The following is a 20440-nucleotide window of genomic DNA, read 5'->3' as shown; positions in this document are numbered from 1 at the left end:
GTTTTCTTAATTTCTCTTTCTGTTGCTTTATTATTAATGTATAGAGATGCAATGGATTTCTCTGTATATTGATTTTGTTTCTTGCAAACTTACTGAATTCATTTATCAGTTCTAGTAGTTTTTTGGTGGAACCTTTGGGTTTTCTATATATAGTATCATATCGTCTGCAAATAGTGAAAGTTTTACTTCTTCCTTACCAATTTGGATGCTTATTATTTCTTTTTGTTGTCTGCTGTGGCTAGGACTTCTAGTACTATGTTGAATAAAAGTGGTGAGAGTGGACATCCTTGTTCTGTTCTAATCTTAGGGGGCAAAACTTTTAGTTTTGCTCACAGAGTATGATGTTTGCTGTGCAATTTTCATATATGGCCTTTATTATGTTGAGGCATGTTTCCTCTAAACCTACTTTGTTGAGGGTTTTTATCATGAATGGATGCCGTACTTTGTCAAGTACTTTTTCTGCATCTATTGAAAGATCATATGGTTTTTATCCTTTCTCTTGTTAATGTGACATAATCATGTTGATTGATTTGTGAATATTGATCCATCCTTGCATCCCAGGAATAAATCCCACTTGATCATGATGAATGATTTTTTTAATGTATTGTAGGATTCAGTTTGCTAATATTTTGTTGAGCATTTTTCTCATTCTGGTTTTAGCTGGCATTTCTCTAATGGCTAGTGATGAGCATCTTTTCATGTAATTATTTGCCATCCATATATTTTCTTTGGTGAGGTGGCTATTTAATACTTTTGCCCATTTTTAAAAAAATATGATTTTTTATATTATTATTGGGTTTTAGAGAGTACCTCATATTTTACCTAAGAAATCCTTGACTAATTCAAGATCACAAAGATTTTATTTTATGATTTTATGATTTTTTTCTAGAAGTTCTATAATTTTATGTTTTATATTTAAGTTTGAGGTCTATTTTGAGTTAATTTTTTGTATATAAGTATGGATAGGAGTTCATTATTTTCATATGAATTTTCAATTGTTCCAGCACAATTTGTTGAAAAAACTATATTTTTTTCCACTGAATTGCCTTTGCACTGTGGTAAAATATCAATTGTTCATGTATGTATGTGTCTATTTCTGGACTCTATCCTCTTCTATTGATCTATGTGTTGTTACATCAATACTGAGTCTTCTGACCTATCAACATGGTTTATCTCTTCATTTACTTAGATTCTCTTTAATTTCTCTCAACAATGTTGTGTGCTTTCACTACACAGGTCTTTCAAATCTGTTGCCAAATTTATTTCTAAGTATTTCATATTTTAGATGTTACTATAAATAGTATTGTTTTTTAATTTCAATTTCTGATTGTTTTTGTTAATATGCAGAGATACAATAGGTTTTTGTATATTAATCTTGTAAGCATCTACCTTGCTGAATTCACTTATCCTAGCTGTTTGTAGATTCCACTAGATTTTCTTCATATATGAGTATGTAGTCTGTGGAATAAAGACAGTTTTATTTATTCCTTTCCAAGATGGGTGTCTGTTATTTCTTTTTCTTGTCTGATTGCACTGGCTGGAATCCCCAGTAGAATAGTGAATAGAAGTGGTGACAGTGAGCATCCTTGTCTTCTTCCTGATTTTAAGGAGGCTTTCAGTCTTTCACCATTAAGTGTGATGCTAGTTATAAGTTTTTCAAAGATGCCCTTTATCAGGCTGAGGAAATTCCCTTCTATTCCTAGTTTTCTGAGAGTCTTGATCAGGAATGGATGTTGGATTTTGTCAAATCTCTTTCCGCATTTATTGAGGTGATCGTATAGTTATTCTTCTACAGTTTGCTTGATTTCCAAAGGTAAAACCACCTTTGCATTCCTGGGATAAACCCCACATGGTCATGAGTTATTATCCATTTTATATATTGCAGGATGTGAGTTGATAAAATTTTGTTTAAAATACAGTGTTACAGGCAGAGTGCAGAGAATTTTTAGGGCATTGAATCTGCTCTCTGTAATACTATCATGGTGAACACGTGTCATTACACATTTGTCCAAACCTACAGAATGTACAACCCCAAGAGTGAACCCTAATATAAACTATGGACTCTGGGTAGTAATATTGTGTCAATGTAGGTTCATCAATTATAACATATGTACTATTTTGGTGGGGGTTATTGATAATGGGGGGAGTTATACATGTGTGAGGGAAACAAGTACTGAGATATCTCTGTGTCTTCCACTCAATTTTGCTGTGAACCTGAAGATGCTCTAAAAAATAAACTTCTAAAAAAAAGTTTGGGAAATAGCGGTGGATAGTTGTGCAACAATGTGAATGTACTTAAAACCACTGAATTGTACACTTTAAAAATGGTTAAAATGCTAAATTTTGTTTTATATGTATTTTACCATAACAAAAATTATTACAAGGTCTTTCATGAATACAAAGGACTATAACACATAAAGATAAAAATGAACACCCATGTGCCCACAACTAGATTAGGAAATAAATCATTATTATACATAAGTCTTGGGCACTCCTCTGCATGATACTCTTTTCCTCCCAAGGATAACCACTCTTCTGATTTTATGTTTACTATTCCTATGCTTTCCAATCTTGATATATCTCTAACTAATGTATCAGTTATTGTATGTTTCTAAACTTTTATATATAATATCTAGTATATATCCCACAAGTGCTCCTTCTTTCTTAAAGCTGTAATTTTCAGATTTATCCACAATGATACATGTAACTACTCATTTTTCTTGCCCTTGGACTACCTTAAGTTAAATATACCACATTTTATTTATCAAAAAAAAATACAGTGTTAATTTTTTTTAAGTAAGCTCTATGTCCAATGTGGGGCTTGAGCTCACAACCCCAAGATCAAGAGTCACATGCTCCATTGACTGAGCCAGCCAGGTGCCCCAATACACTGTCACTTTAAATAATGTGATATTATTTTGTTAAAATACGGTGAGTATCTTACACAAAATTTGGACCCTGGTTAATTCTTGAATAGTTCAGAACATAAAATCTACAGGATCCATAGAATTTTTAAAGAAAAAAATTTACTTTAAAATAAAGGCTAATGTTGAACTCCTATAGCATTTATTATCTGCGCTACACACATTAAGTAATTGTACACTGTGTGTATTGTTTTTAATTATAGAACTTATTTAGTATTGCTTCTCCAATTAAATTATACATCTTTTAGCAGGAATCACATTTAATATACCTTCTGTGTTCTTCTCAGCACCTAGCACAGTAGATGGTTACCAAGGCCCAGACTTTCATTAGCAGGCGCTTAATTAAGACAGTCACTGACTGAAATGGACTGATGGAATAAATTAATTCCTGTTCTTCAATGTCCTCAGCACTGATGATTTCAGGATTGGATTTTTGAGAGTGATGGAAAAAGAATTTAAAAATTACACTTTTCTATCTTTTCTACCTCCAAGTCTTGACTTGTCTCCAAGCATGAAAATAGCCAGGGGAGAAAGAGTGGGAGGGGCTTAAAGTCAGAGATGGGGGCAAGTACAATGGGTTCTAGGAAAGGCTGCCAGTGAGTGCTCTCATATCTTGGGTTCAGGTCACCCATGCGCATACAGATCAATTGTATGTGGAGAACCCAGGTTTCACCTATGAACATGAGAATGGCATTTGCAAGATTAGATTACTATTGTTAGTTTAAATCTATTGAATTTATACTCATGCTTGAGAAGTAACAGTAAGAATTGATGGCATTTAAAACTGTTCTTTTCTTGGGTACTGAATAGGAGTTTGGAAGTCCAGAAGAGCTAGGGAATCTTATACAGTGCAATCCTACTTGTATAGGATTATACTACTACTTCTTATGTTCTTATCAGTCGATGGATATAATTTTTGTATTCAACCACTCATTAAAATGGAAGACAAGAAAAAGACTGGAAGTATATAACACAAAACTTTAACAGAACTGAGAGAATTAATTACAGGTAATTTGTTTTTTTCTCTGATCTTAATTTTCTATGATAAATATTTATATTTGCTTTCAGGAACAAAAAGCATTTTTAAAGATCCAATTAAATAATAGTAATGGTTATAATGCTAGCCATGTCAATAGTCAAGTCCTTGGGCTAGCTTATGTGTTAGAGCCAATCAATTCCCATCTTATGTTGTTCAGTTTGCTTCCCAGATATCCCCAATGAATGACAAAATTTTGTGCCATTTGTAGATAAAGTAAAATGGTAGTTTGGAATATAGTACTAGAATTAACTAAATTCTCTTTACTAAGCAAAGTAATGGTCCATGAAAAAAAAGTAAACCAACCTGAGTTCATTGCCTAGAATATAAAAATTCAAAAGCAAAAAAAACAAACCAAAAAACAAAAAAAAAAAACAAAAAAACAACCAGCCAAAATAATGGGAATATCTAGAAAAGCAGTGGGGTGAAGGTGATAGCTTTGGTCAGAAGTGTATCAGCCAAGACCAGAAGGGACAGCATGAGTCACTAGGGTTGATATCATAGGTCAGTTGCTATGATCCCTAACCTACCAGTTAGAAACAGATACCTTTATCCTGATTCAGAATAATAACACAATAATGCTTATCCTTCCTAGGATGGCAGAAATTCTGGTGTTACCCAGTAAATGCTGGTATCCAATGGTACTGAAAAATGAGTGACGATGATTCACACAGGTTTAATAGTCACCATATTTTTCTTATACTGATAAACAATTTTTAAGGAACATGAACACCAGAAAGTGTACCCTCAATTATGGTATACTAGGCTTAATTTATTCTTTTCCAATTCAAAAGACTTTCCAGGTCTTAACAATGACTAGAAGTCATTGGAGTATATGAAAATTCTAAGAAAGTATTAGTTATAGGATGCTAGATTGAAATTGTGCTGAAATCTGCTTTGAAATAAAGTATTTCCTTGCATTTGTACAATCCCGTTTCCTTAAAATACATAATTATGAAGCATAATGCATATAAAAATATAATAGATGTATAAACAGCTAAAATAATAATAAACAAAAACACCTGTGCACCCACTACCAAGGCTTTGAAGCCCCTGTGTAGCTTTCCCAAAATATTTCTCCCCATGGTAAAGCAATCCTGAATTTTACATAGAGGATTCCCTCAAGTTTTATCGTATAGGTATGTCTCTAAACATTATGTTTGGTTTCCATGTTTTTGAACTTTACATATACTGAATCATTATGTATTTGTTTTTTTATTTTTATTATTTACTCTATTATTTTTGTTTTTGAGAGGGAGAGAGAGAGATGGGTGGGAGGAAGGACAGAAGGAAAGGGAGAGAGAGAAAATCTCAAGCAGGCTCTGCACTGGGTGTGGAGCCTGACATGGGGCTTGATCTCACAACCTTGAGATCATGACCTGAGCCGAAATCAAGAGTCGGGTGCTTATATTTGTTTTTTTAATTCCACATTAAGTTTGTGACACTCACCTGTGCTGATATAGTTAACTGTAGTTCATTCATTTTTCACTGCTGTAGAGTACTTCATTGTTGAATATACTACAGTAGGCATTCTAGAAATAAAAACCTATTTTTTTTTAAATTGACTAATATTTATATGTTGTCTCCAAGTTAGGAAAAAAACCCAATCATTTTCTTCTTGAGAAATAGTGAAGGGTGTATGGCTAAGAGCCACTCCCAAGGCTCACACCTTGGTTTTAGCAGTGTGACTATGGATTGGTTACTTAACCTCCCTGACCCTCAGTTTCCTCATTTGTATTGTGAGGATAATAATAGCATCTATCTCATAGAGATAGATGGTAAAATGAGCTAATACATGTAAAGTGTTTGGAACAGTACCTGGCTCATATTTAAGTGCTCAGTAAACATGTTTCTGCCATAAGCGATAGAGATTTGGAATGAAGCCTAGATGTTTCTGTAGACTTACATGTATATAAGAAGATATTTTGAGAATTGTCAATTAATGAGCTAATGAGAAAAACATTGTTCCTAATACTTCTGGAGAACAGATGACAAATCTTGTCTCTTCTGTATACGGTCTGCAACATTAAAGATAATGCTAAATGGACCAAAAAGAAAAAGGAAAACGGATATGCTTTAAGAAAAGATTATATTATTAGGGTCCAGTCCTTAAATAAAAGAGGTGAATATCTCCTATTTACATTGTAATCACAGACTTCACGTAGCAAGTCCATTAGGATACAAATTTATGATGTTCTTTAAAGAAAATTTATCATCATAAAGACTTCTAAGTGAATTGAAAGCTCACTGAGTAATTGGGGATTAAATCATCATCTTATGGAATGAAGCCAGTTTTCTGCTAAAAAAACTACAGCTATCTCCACCCTTACCCTGGAGAAAAAACAAACAAAGGGAAGGGGAGGAGATAACTTTTGACTATAGGAAACATTCATTGTGACATTTGTGAAGGGAAAATGAATATTCCTTAGCTGTTCCACAAATGGGAGAAAAAATATAGGATTTTTAAAGGAGGCTCCTTTATTTCTTATTGGTTACAAGCTTATGTTGAATGCAGAAATAAGCCTCACAAGTAAATATTTACCTTTCCTTTTCAAAATCTGTTACCTTTGCTATTATATTGAAGATAATAGAATTATAGGAATGGAAATGATCTCCCGTGCTGGGCATGAATTAATATATTGCACTTCTAGTCACTGGGAGACCGTGAGTGAAGTGATTCCAGAAATTGTACGTGTCTTGGCTTTACAGTAGCTCCAGACTTAGCAGAGCGCTTGAGGCATTGATATGTGGATGATGCTCAGTGAATGACTGTGGAATAAATACATGAACAAACTAATTCCTGTGTTACCTTGAAACAGTACTAGTTTCAATTATTTCATTGGTTTAGCAAAACACATTTCAATGCTTGTCACTTAATAATTCTTACTGCTAGGAAATTCATCTTTATACTATACTCACAACCCAATGCTATATTCAAAATCAGCGGTCCCCAGCCTTTTCAAAGACAAAGCCCCCTTGTAATGGCAAACATCACACCAGAAAAAAAACCATCGTTATACTTTTTGTATTTAGTATTTGATAAAATGTATTTGAAGATCCCTCTAAATAATTCAGTGACAACCTCCCTCCTTGTCCTTCCCACCAGATCTGGAGTCCACAAATTAGAAATCAATGTTCTAGATTCTGTTCGTGCCACTCATGTTCTGAATAGAAAGAGAAAATGATTAGTCTGGATCCTCCCTATGAAAATCTTCAGTGTGATCACTAATCACAGCATGTCACTCTGAAGTATTTTTAAACCTCTGCAAAAATAAATCCCTTTAATCTTGCCTTTCAGGCTTTATTTTTCCAGGACTTTCATTTTTCATAGTCTTCTGAACCTTCTCCAAAGTTTCCACATTTTCAAGTTACAGAACCCACAAGTGGTCACAGCACTCTGGTAGCGCTCATTTAAGAAGTGTAACAGAGGGGGACAGGCTTCTTAAAGATACACACTTTTAAATATAGGAAACAGCAAATAAAAATACAAATCAAGAAATATCACTGAACAACACTGGCCTATGGTGTTTAGTGAAAAAGATATCGCAGTAATCCCTAAAGTCCTTGTGTTTCTTGGACCTTATCGCTCCCATACTAGTGTTATTCTGCTGTGTAACGGGATACACAGTTCATGTCTCTAACTCGTAAAAAGGCAGGAATGAGTCCCATATGTACCTTTGCCTACTCTTTATGATGTAGACTCTGATTAGCCTCTGGGCCACACAAGTTGAGTTAACGTGTCTTTCCAAACAATTCTGTTATATCTCATTGCTCGGACTCCTGTTGGCAGGCTGATGAAATGAACAGTTGTTCTCTCTACTGCCTCAATCCAACTACAGTATCTTGGAGTATGTTCCTGGGAGCCAAACTGTCACTTCCTTGCTCAGCCTTTTAAAGCATTAATAAAGCGCAAATCACATCATTTTTATCAATGTAGGTGGGAATTATGCAAACTAGAGAGTTTCCAAAATCCTGGGTTGGCTGTAAGTTGATGTGGTAATTTCTCTAAAGCCTTAGAGCTACTGCACTGTGGACGAAGTGGGGAAGGTGTATGTTCGTGGGTTTTTTTTTTTCATATTAAACCTGGGAGTCCCAGCTGCCCCAGAGGACAGACATCTTAAAATCATGAGCTGGGGGCTTTCTCAATCTGAGAAATTTTTTCTTTCCACCAATGCTTTCTCTGACTCAATATGAGTTTAATGGAAAGAGCAACAAACTTGAATCACAAGATGCATTCATTCCTGGCTTTCCCCCTTATCATCTGTGTCGTTTTGGGCAAGTCACTGCTTCTCCGAGCTTGTTTTCTCTTCTCTAATATAGGAATAATGATGTCTGCCACAAGTGTTATTTTGAGGATCAAATGGGACAATGTTCAAGGATATGCTGGATACACTATAAAGCAGACTAAAAATGGGAGGTATTATTGTCATTACCATCAGCAACATCTCACAGCCCCATGATTTTTGTGTGACTTTATCTTCCAGTGACGCCATAAAGGGGTTGGCAAAGCAAGCCCAGTGGGCCAAATCCAACCCATGGCCTGTTTTTGAACACCCTGTAAGCTAAGAATGGTTTTTACATTTCTAAAGAGCCTGTGCAAACCAAGCACAACAAAAGCAACAAGAGCAGCAGCAGGGACCACGTGCCATCCCCAAAACCTAAAATAACTCACTACCTGGCCCTTTACAGAGAGTTCGCTGACCCCAGTTCTACACCGAAGGACCATGGATCTGAATAGTCCCTTTGTTTGCCATTGTTTTGTGGGCACAAAGATTCTTCAATCACATATGAAAGACTGAAAAAATTCTCAAATCACATGGTTTGGGGGGGGCCAGCAAATTTATGTACTCAAATTGAGCTGTGGGCACAAGTTATGTTAGAAAAGACCAAAGGATTTCACATTTCATATTGTTGTTTTCCCCTGGCTAATCCACTGCAAAAAGAATTATCTCATCTCTCTTTTCCCCCTATCGCCACGATCTTCCAAACCTCTCAATCCAAACTGATACTGGTGGCAAAGAGCCTCTGACATAATTAAATTGAACCATATGGATTCTGGATCAAGATTAAGAAAAAAATTAAAGAGTTTATTGTGTTGAAATTTCTTATGCCAATTTTCTGCTAAAAAGGAAGATTCAAAAGGTCAGGGATTTTGCAGTACAGACTTAGTGGTATATTAGTTACAGTAACTCAGCCTGAAAATTCCGGCAGAAATAAATACAATGGAATGCCATGAATTACAAGAGACCACAACTTTAATCAGATCATGGGAAAAGAAAAACATGCATTTGCCTATTGACAGTTGATAAACTGAATCCTGAAGCTTGTTTAGAGCACCAAGGGCTCACCACCAGTGCTGTTAGGTTGAAGCAAACGTTTTGAGCTTCCATTTTCTTTCCCTGCTGGTTGTGATATAAAGGCATACTGAGCAGAATCCTATCTGATTCTCCTTGCGGCTATTCATTATATTCATTTAGCAGGTGTCCTCAGAGTCAGACAATAGCCGAAAGCATAGGAACCAATATGGCTAGATGGTGAGTAATAGAGTGACAGAAACCTTATGAATTATTTTACTCTAAAGCAACATTAGAAAACATAACACAAACTTCTGCATTCTGATGTCACAGATCTTATTTACACCAGTTGATGGTAGAAAACTCACAATTAAGGAGAACGTTATGCCAGGCATATAAGTACTTGTTAAATAAGTTTTACCTCAAGAATCTGACAGAATTCTTGAGCTTTGATCAAAACACAGTACCCAGATTTTAATACATTTTGACCCATAAGAATAATGCCTAAATTTACAAATCCTTCAGCTTCTTCAGATTAGTTTCTTTTTTCTGGTTCCTTAAAAAAATTGACTCCAAAATTCATATAGAAGAAAAATACACAGTAATGTCAAGAAAGTTTCTGAAAAAGAAAAATGATGATGTAAAAATTCTCCTTCCACACAGTAAAATCACTCTTAAGCACCGGTAATTGATATGGTAAGGCACCAATATGGAATAGGAGATAACTCACTGAAATAGGATAATCTGGAAACAAACTACAAAATATGTAGGAATTTACTCTATGAAAAAAATGGTATTTTAGATCAGTAAATCGCAGATAAATGGTAGAAGATGGTGAAAAAATTGTTTGGTTATATATAAAATACATATAAACCATATATATCTCTCAAGCCATATATAAAAATAAATTACAGAAAATTGTAAGTATTTTCAGTGTTAAAAAAGTAAGAATATGTAAGATATATTTATAAAAATAATACTTGAATGGTGCGACTGGTATGGAAGAGCCGTAAAGGGAACGATGGGAAAGATTTGATAACATACAATTTCTAAACAGTTTTATGATGAAGGTGACATCAACAAAGCTGAAGGACAAACAACAAACAAGAAAATAACTGAAATACACTTGACAAAGAAATATGTCCCTAACTGCATAAAGATCTCTTACAGATCAAGTATTAAAAAAAAAAAAAATGAACATGACAAAAAAAATGGACAAAAACATGAACAGGCAAGTCAAAAAAGAAGTACAAAAGACCTATAAACATATGAAAAGATGCTCACACTCATTGATGATTATATAAATTGGCAAAACTGAGATAAAAAATTGTCTTTCTGCAAGGCAATCTGGCAGTATGTATTAAAATTCGATCCAGAAATTTTACTCCTAGAAATTCAACGCTCAGAAATTATTAGACAAATGCACAATGAAATATATTTACACATGGTAATAATAAAAACTGGGACAAGAGTAATCATTCAAAGAGAGCTGGTTACCTAAACTACATAGTACAGTCATTTAAGAGAATAATGGAAACTATAGATATAGGAAGAAGGAATATCTAGAATTATGTTCACTTTATCTCAACATTCATTATTCCTATGTCCTATGTAGTGTAATTTCTTTTACTTTCTGATTACTTGATTAAAACAATAATGCACGTGGATCATTTAACAATAAAGCAAAATCTATATGTACTTTCATGAAAAAATATCCATGACTATTTAAGTGAAAAAAGCAGGTTACAAAGAGTATGTGTGTTGTGATCCCATGCAAGTAAAAGTATGGAAAGATATACAATGAAAAGAAGAGACCAGAAGGAGATATGTACTAAGAGGTTTGCTGGCTGTCTTTGCAAAGGGAGATTATAGGTTTTTTTCCTTATTTGTTTTTCTTTTCTTTTTCTTTCTTTCTTTCCTTCTTCTTTCTTTTGCTTGACATCTGTATTGTTCTTGTAATAATAAAAACCAGAAACACTATTTTTAATGAAAAAATATTGAATATTTTAACAGAAAATGAAGGTAACTATCAAGATGCTTGCCATATAGTAGGTCTTCATTAATTGTTTTTGTTTATTTGTTTAGAAGAGAGACCCTTCAAGGCAAATATTAAATCATCAGAAGAGCTCAGTCTTCACTTCTATCTCACTCCTTTCTGTCTGTCTCTCACTTAAGAAATAGAGATGGTCTTATAAGCTAACCTACTGAATTGCTGCAAAGAATATGAAAACAGGGATGCCTGGGTGGCTCAGTCAGTTAAGTGGCCGCCTTCGGCTCAGGTCATGATCCCAGGATCCTGGGATCGAGTCCCACATTGGGCTCCTTGCTTGGCGGGGAGCCTGCTTCTCCCTCTGCCTGCCTCTCCCCCTGCTTGTGTTCTGTCTCTCTCTCTAAATAAATAAAAAAATATCTAAAAAAAAAAAAGGAATATGAAAACACATTTCTGTAAGTATAATATTTTATCTACTTTCCTCTTTAAATGAATAACAATTGTAAAATTAATAAACGACAAACTTTCTGATTATATACCACCGCTGTCCAAGCCTTCCTGGCCAAATTTCCATTAGTCTAAATGGGAAACATCTTCAGAAAGACTGAAATCTTGGCATAAGAATCATTTTTTAACATGTTCCTTCCTGGGTAAATTTGTGAAAGAATTAATAATTGGCTTCGTGTCTGAAATCCTGAAAAAAGGGTTGTATATATAGCCTGCAGTGAAATCTACAATGCTAATGCTTATTTAGGCAGTTAGTAAAACATACATGCTGATTATCCAATAGCCTGTTAGTGCTCCTTTAGAGCCACCGCTGTTGCTTTCGAATCTGCAGAAGACTGTGCCAGAAATAGGTGCTGCTCCCTTACAGAACAGACTACGTTTTACATTGTTACTGAGTGTCATTTAAATTTCTACCCAGTTATTTAAAAAAAGGACATCTGGCAAAAAGAGTAATAGGTCCTCTGCTCCATTGTGTAAAGATAGATACTGGTACCTCTCTAACACTGTAGATGGGCAGCCAAACATCCTATGAAATGGTATTACAGAGCCTGCAGGATGGAAAATGATTCTAGGTGATGAGAAATTATAACTGACCTGACCTCATTTAAAACCATGATGTTGGGCGCCTGGGTGGCTCAGTCGTTAAGCATCTGCCTTCGGCTCAGGTCATGATCCCGGAGTCCCGGGATCGAGTCCCACATCGGGCTCCCTGCTCGGCAGGAAGCCTGCTTCTCCCTCTCCCACTCCCCCTGCTTGTGTTCCTGCTGTCGCTCTCTCTCTCTGTCAAATAAAAAAAATAATAAAATAAAAATAAAATAAAACCATGATGTTTATTTGGGTTCGGTAGCAGAGTATAGTAATCCTCATCACATTAACAATAATTAAACACCTCTCTGTTTAAGGTATTTTTTTTTTTGAAGCCCTGTGCTCTCTCAAATTGGAAAGTACTGTCATGAGCTCAGGCAGCTCATTTCACCTGCGTGAAATTTCTTCACAATCCTTGGGAGTGGGGGCATTGAGGAGGTGGTGTGTTTTCTGTTTGCGTCACCAAAATAAGTGTATGCAATAGCAACACTGAACCCCTAAGGGATTTATTGGTGCTACTCAAGGCAGAAAATGATGGGGAGAGAAGACATAGGCTCAGTCTTCATCTCCTTAGTGGATGGAAGGCAGGTATGTGGGCAGTATCCAATGGGAAGTGAACATGTACACTGGGGAGATTCCAGAACTACCTATTGGGATGGAGATGAAAAACAAATGAACTAGGGATGCAAGAATAACCTTTCCCAAATTAAGAAAACAAAGAAGAAAATGAAGGAAGAGGAAAGAAGAAGGAGGGGGAGGGAAGAAGGAGGAATAGGAGGATGGGAAGGGGAGAAAAAGGAGGAAGAAAAAGAAGAAAAGGAGACCTTTTTCCTATTTCCCAGTGGAAAGATACAACAAAGAATTTTCTTTTACATGGGATGTGCTTTAACTTCTGTAAGCTAGAAACACCACCATCAGTCAACTACATTTATTGAACATCTATTTTACACCCTCTGTTTGAAGTCATTAGCCTCAGGTAAGGTCAAATACTCAAACTCTGCTAGCTGTGTGCCAGAATTCAGATGTCACAAAAGTTTGATATCTCATCAGCAAGGACAAGGAGATGATAAATTTCTATACAAATTCAGAAAGCATGTTTCAAAACTGTTTACCCAGGACTTTTTTAGGTAGTTGAGGAATCATGCATATGTGCTATATATTAGAGTTTCTTCAGAGTCTTCCCTCTGGATCTTGTATGTCAGAGATTGGGGGACTATAATCTCACTTTTTAAACTAGGCCTTTTAAGACCGATTCTGTAGCTTAGCCAATTCCTTCATTCACCTACGGATACCTTGCTGTGTGGCAGCCCAGGTGTTAAATGCTAGGGAGATATGAAAAAGAGTAAGACAGAACCCTTGCCCTAAGGTGCTCACATTTCCCTGGGGAAAACAAACTCATAAATAGGTAAATTCAGTCTCTGTGGTAACTGCCACCATAGCAAAGAATGTCTTTTTCACCATTCGTTCTTTAAGATCTAGTTTAAAAGTAGCCATCTCTTAGAACCCTTCAAAATCCTCCCTGTCACAGGTGGAACTACCCAACTCTCATACTCTCTCACTCTCCATAGTACTTTATCTTGTTTCTAGCAGAACACGGATTTAGTATTATGGATTATGGTTAAGTATATATACATGAATCTTGGGTAGACTGTAAGCAGTCCAAGATCAGTAAGGGGCCAGGTATCATTCATTCTGTATCCCCAATGCATAGGATAGTAACTGGCTTGCTGTAGACACTCAATAGATGTTTCCGAAATTGAACTGGATTCCAATGAGTCATTTAATTCCTAGCGTATTGGGTCATTTCTTTGATTCTGTGTTCCTTCCAAAGCAGCCATACAAATTTACAATGGACCAATAAGCCTCAAGAAATTAATCCTTTCCTACACTGTTGGTGGCAATGCAAGCTAGTGCAACCACTCTGGAAAACAGTATGGAGGTTCCTCAAAAAGTTGAAAATAGAGCTACCATATGACCCAGCAATTGCACTACTGGGTATTTACCCCAAAGATACAAATGCAGTGATCCGAAGGGGTACATGCACCCCAATGTTTATAACAGCAATGTCCACAATAGCCAAACTATGGAAAGAGCCAAGATGTCCATCAACAGATGAATGGATTAAGAAGATGTGGTGTATATATACACAATGGAATATTACACAGCCGTCAAAAAATGAAAGCTTGCCATTTGCAATGATGTAGATGGAAGTAGAAGGTATGCTAAGCAAAATAAGTCAATCAGAGAAAGACAATTATCATATGATCTCACTGATATGAGGAATTTGAGAAACAAGACAGAGGATCATAGGGGAAGGGAGGAAAAAATGAAATAAGACAAAACCAGAGAGGGAGACAAACCATAAGAGACTCTTAATCTCAGGAAACAAACTGAGGGTTGCTGTAGTGGAGAGGGGTGGGAGGGTTGGGGTGGCTGGGTGATGGACATTGGGGAGGGTATGTGCTATGGTGAGTGCTGTGAATTGTGTGAGACTGATGAATCACAGACCTGTACCCCTGAAACAAATAATACATTATATGTTAATTTTAAAAAAAGAAATTAATCCTTGAGGGGAAAAAAATCTGTAGTCAACAGTTTGTCCACAAATTGAAATTGATATCAGAGCTCTAATATTTTTTTCCTTTTGGTAATACTGAGCACACCATCATGGTAGTGAGGGTGCCAGTGGTCACTGGGAATCAAAGGAGCTGATATTTCCCAGTTGTGTCAATGTCAAATGTAAAGACTTTTCTCATGGTGCTTTAGTTTTCTATCTTAGGATTATTTTCCATCTTCATAAAATCATTATTTTAGAAAAGAATTACTATACCTAAGTGAAAAAAATTTTAAAAATATGGTGGTGGTTTTAGATAATCCTTTTAAAAAGCAAATAAAATTGAGAATGTACTAATACTAATGGCTTTTTAAATATACTTTTAGAAATAATGTCTTGCAGGGGCGCCTGGGTGGCTCAGTCATTAAGCGTCTGCCTTCGGCTCAGGTCATAATCCCAGGGTCCTGGGATCGAGCCCCGCATCGGGCTCCCTGCTCTGCAGGAAGCCTGCTTCTCCCACGTCTACTCCCCCTGCTTGTGTTCCCTCTTTCGCTGTGTCTCTGTCAAATAAATAAATAAAATCTTTAAAAATAAATAAAAATAAATAATAAATAATGTCTTGCAGGGGCACCTGGGTGGCTCAGTCGTTAGGCATCTGCCTTCGGCTCAGGTCATGATCCCAGGGTCCTGGGATCGAGGCCCGCATCGGGCTCCCTGCTCTGTGGGAAACCTGCTTCTCCCTCTCCCACCCCCCCCCCCTTGTGTTCCCTCTCTCGCTGTCTCTCTGCCAAAAAATAAATAAAATCTTAAAAAAAAAAAAAAGAATGTCTTGCATAGAACAACTGATAGGAAATAAAAAGTAGTTAATTGACAGAAAGCCTTTTTTTTTCATTGTTATTCTATTCTGACTGCTCCATTCCTCTGGCCTCTCATTGTCACCAAGTAAAGTAAAATCTGGGAGCTCAACATACGTTTTGTCACTTTTATTTTACCAAATAGGGGCTTTAAAAAATAAAAATCAGAAATTACTATTTATTATCACATTATTTCATAAAAGAAAGGACTTTCTAACATACCAAATATAGAAGGTCCTAATCTCAGAAGACAGACATCTAAATTGAATAAAGTTAGCTTTCAAAAAACCCCACTTCATGTCATTATTCTTTCTGCTGTCTTTCTGTGAAAATTTCGGCATGGACTCGCAGTGTCCACTACTCAATCTTCAAAGTCCCTGTGCCTTATCCTTGTCTTTCATTCATGCCTGCACCATTCCATCACCCAACACAGCCAACCGAGCCCCTCCCGGGCACCAGGTGCCATTGCCTAGACATTGATCTTGTGCGTCCTCACAGCACTATGCACCCACCTGCTCCTAATAGATTAGGGCTTAATAAGCAATAGTTTTATCGCATGGAATCAAACTGGATGAATAGCACAATAAAAGATGATAATTTTAACAGAGATTTCAGGAAGAAAGAATTAAACCCATAGCAGTATCAGTTTGTTTAATGTAAAAAAAGAAAAAAAAGAGAGAGAGAGAGTTTTTGGTTTTTTTTTTTGGAGCCTAAGTTCTAGAAATGCAACTGTGCATCTGTGTGAGCAATGTAGTCTAGAATTTTAGAGGAATTAAGATAATAGAACATATCTTACTAAGGAGATTTAATTTTTAAAATCAACTGATGTTAGAGGCAATATCTGTACTCTGCACATTGAAAAAAAAATCCAAGCAGTAGGAGAGAGCATATGGTGAAAAGTCTCTCTCCCTCTTCTGAACCCCAGTTTCTCAAATCCCCTCCCCAGAGATAACTACAGCAACTACGGTTACCAGATTTTTGTATATCTTTCCATAGATAGTCTACGATTATGCAAACACATATATCTTTTTTTTTAAACAAAAATGATAGTACACCAAATACACTATGCTCTATCTTGCTTTTCTAATTTAATAATTTCATCTTAAGACTGGTCCACATTAGCATCTACAGATCTGCCTCATTCTCCTTAACTTTTGTGTAGTATTTCATTGCGTGGTTACACGTAATTTATTTCACCAATTGCCTTTTAAGGTTTTTTATAGTCTTTTGCTATTGAAAATAGTAATACAACCAGTAACCCGGTACCCTGATGTGTGCATCCCTGCAGGATGTCTTCCTGGAAAGAGAGTTGCTGAGCTCAAGGGTGTGTACATTTCTGGTACTCTCCTTGCCTTTCAATAACAATTTGGAGATTTTAAAAGATCCTTCCTGCTCACCACCTTGCCACCTGGCCTTTTTCCAGAGATGCTAACCTTAGTTCCTTTACGCCAGTGATTCTTAGTCCTGCTGCCCATCACAATCACCATGGAGCTTAAAAAAATACCGTTACCAGTCTCAGAGATCCCATTTTAATCAGTGATCCTAACAATGTAGTTCCTGTTCCACTACTCCTTCCCTGGGGCATCCTTCAGGTTCTCCTAGGCAGAAAAATAACCCTCAACCATGAAGAAAACATAGGAAATTGCTCCTGAGATCTGATCGAAGAAGTGTTGGATCATGTGTAGGAGGGTCAGTTATTTATATGATAACTATATAGTTTCCATGCCTTCAGGGGCAGAGGAGAAGTCCCGCCCCCACCCCTACTTGTCCTTGCTCTCAGCTCCCTCTTTCACCTCTGAACTGGTTCACCTTAAAAAGCCCCAGGGATGTTGCTGAGTCCTCTGCTGCTTTCTTAATTATGGGCTGAAAAATCAGTATAAGTCAGGAGCTAAAGTTCATCATGGTCTGAACTCCTTACTATATAGTTGTCAGAGATCCTTGGTTTTTCTCCTTTTCTCATAGATTTTTTCCCCCTTTCACTCTCTTGCTCTTCCCTTTTCCTCTTTTCCTTATTCATGCTTCTGCTTGTCACTTCAACCCACACAGAAACTCACTACAATGAGGATCACATGATGGCTGGAGGTATCCAGTCTGAATAATTCCTTGATTTTTGTGTCTAATAGGGTGAAGGCATTGTGTCAGTCTTCCTGGGCTTAATGTTGCAAAGCACCTATCGTTACTCTTCGATAGCCATTCATGGTTAGAAGCTCATCAGCTCCAGAGAAAACCCTTTGCTTTAGCTGTTCATTTACAGATGCTGGAAGCCCCAGTCAGGGCGTCTTTCTGAGTCTGCTTTATAACAATTAAGCTAGCTGTGGTAGGAAATTAGTTCCAGCATGTTTTATGGGCAGCTACAATTTTGGTTCAAAGGAAGGAGCACGTAATCTCAACAGTTCCAAAAGGGAAATATTACAGGCAGATTCCGACACATTTCCATCTCATGGCTGTGTCAGGAACCACTGATACCTCACATCTGTATGCGTCTTCCCATGCAGGAAGTTCATAGTGTAACAATAACGGATGTACCAGGAAGGCACAGGGGTGGGAGCTGTTCTCTTCTGGGAGTGGAATGATGTGCCCTTAGTATGATAAGCCAATTCCATCCCATTAAATCACAAATCTGTCTCCTCTCTGTGCATCCCACATGAGCGGCTGAAGAAAAATCGTGGAATTGCTAACACTTGCTGCAGCTGTCAGGAAATGATACTAATTAGTTTAATTTGCAATAACACAAGCACTTAACTCTCCAAATAATCTAAGTTAGTAAGTCAGTTTTTATATTATGACAATGTCATGTTTAAGAGACTCTGGAGCCCTGCTTTTTTGACCTTTGACACACATTTCTGATAAAGGAACAAATCAAAGATGTTTTGTTTTCCTTCTCCATTATTCTTTCATCTGTTTCAGTGCAAATTATTTGATAAATGAGATGGCTTGGTAGCCTAACATAACAGAAAAGAAGCTGACACTGATGTCTTAAAAAGCACACATTAGCCAAAGGATTATACTTGCAAAGAAGACACGAGATCAAGCGGATGATACTTCTCAGATCACTAAATCTCCTAGAATTGATGTGTTCACATTTAATTCTATCCGGTTTTTTTCCTCCTTTGTCCTTTTTTGGTGATTGTCAGCCTGGCAGAGGGGAGCTCAACTGGTGAGTTTCACTTTCTCCTCTTACCCAACTCCTCTTCTCGGGCAAGGCGGCTCCTACTGTTTCTGCTCCTTCCCCGGCGAACGTTTAATGTCTCTATATCCTTTCTCTTTTCCATACTTTTGGTATCAACAGCTCTTTCAGAAGCCAAAGAGAAAAAAGCTCTCCAAAACATACGCATACATATTAAATGGTCTTCATCTGAGGTCTCCTGGGGTCCCCCTGATCTGGGAGTTAGCAGTTGGACATGCTTTCTGTTTCTTTCAAGTTGCTCCTTTTTTTGGTGCCATATTCTTTTTCATTCCACACGAGACCAGGGTTTGTGGCTGCCACAAAGCCCACACACAGTTCCAGACCTTAAGGGAATCCTCACTGGATGATCTGTTTAGATCAGGAGAGGTGGCCCAGTGATCTGGGATTCCGGGCTCAGGTCCCTAGGCTACAAAGAGCTTTACGCACGGGTTTGTTATTTTCATCAGAGACTCAATTTCTCAGGCACCTTTTTATTTAAAAAAATTTTTTTATTATAAAGCTTAATCTAGGTTTGTGGAACCTGTTAAGACTTTGGAACGAGAAGTATTAGGAATTTTTGTTGTTATTTAAATAGGTGAAAAGTTGACTGGCCTCTTGGAGAAATTTTATGATAGCCACCCAGGTTTAAACTCAGTAAGAGTGATTTTTAAAGGAAGGACTGGATATAAATTTCCCCTTCCCCTCCCACTTGTGGTTCAGAGGTAAAAGTAAAACGTTACTTTCTTCTGGAAGATTTAATCCTAGTCAATGAGAGCTATATTTAAGATCAAGCATCAAATGGCCAGAGGCTACTGCTCTGCTTTGTCTTGCTTTTTCAATCAATTACCGGGGAAACAAGAACAAGTTTTACAGCTTAAAAAGTCTGCCAACATTCAGGTCTCGTTTTCAAGGCGTGGGGGGTAGGGGAGAGTGGTAATAGAGTTGATGTCAAATCTAAAAATTCATTCCAAAGATGGTCCAGAAACCTTTGAAACGGAGTGGGGGGCATTAAAATAGCTACTGAATAATTTCAGCATTTGCCCATTTTGGAAATTCTACCTCACTGGTACGTGTATCCGTGAAAGCCACGACAGTTAACAGTCTGTCAATGTTTCCATCACAAATAAGCCTCAGTGTTGAAAGCTTTACAATTTGGTTATAAAAATTTGCTTTCTACTAAAATTTGACAGGATATGCAAGATCCAGTTGTCCCAGAGAGAGATTGTTTTAAAAACATTTGGGAGGAATAAATAAAGAAAGATTAACATATTGTGAAATGAGAATCAGAAGTTTTATACTGTATTTTTTTTAGTGGTCTAAACAGTGACATATTTAGATAAATCTCGGGCCCAAAGTAAAATTTTAGAAAGAATTCACTTATCCATTGGTAACTGCTGAATAAACATGTCTCCACTGTCCCCCAATATTCAGGGGCATCTTAGGTGGTACTTTGTGATATACAGAAATATAGACTATATATTATAGACTATATATTATATAGACTATGGTGACAAAGATGTTAAGGTCTTT

The sequence above is a fragment of the Mirounga leonina genome, unplaced genomic scaffold (assembly GCF_011800145.1).
Source record: "Mirounga leonina isolate KUSES-001 unplaced genomic scaffold, KU_Mleo_1.0 Mir_151, whole genome shotgun sequence".
In the NCBI taxonomy this organism is placed as follows: domain Eukaryota; kingdom Metazoa; phylum Chordata; class Mammalia; order Carnivora; family Phocidae; genus Mirounga; species Mirounga leonina.
Note: the sequence above shows the minus strand (reverse complement) of the source record.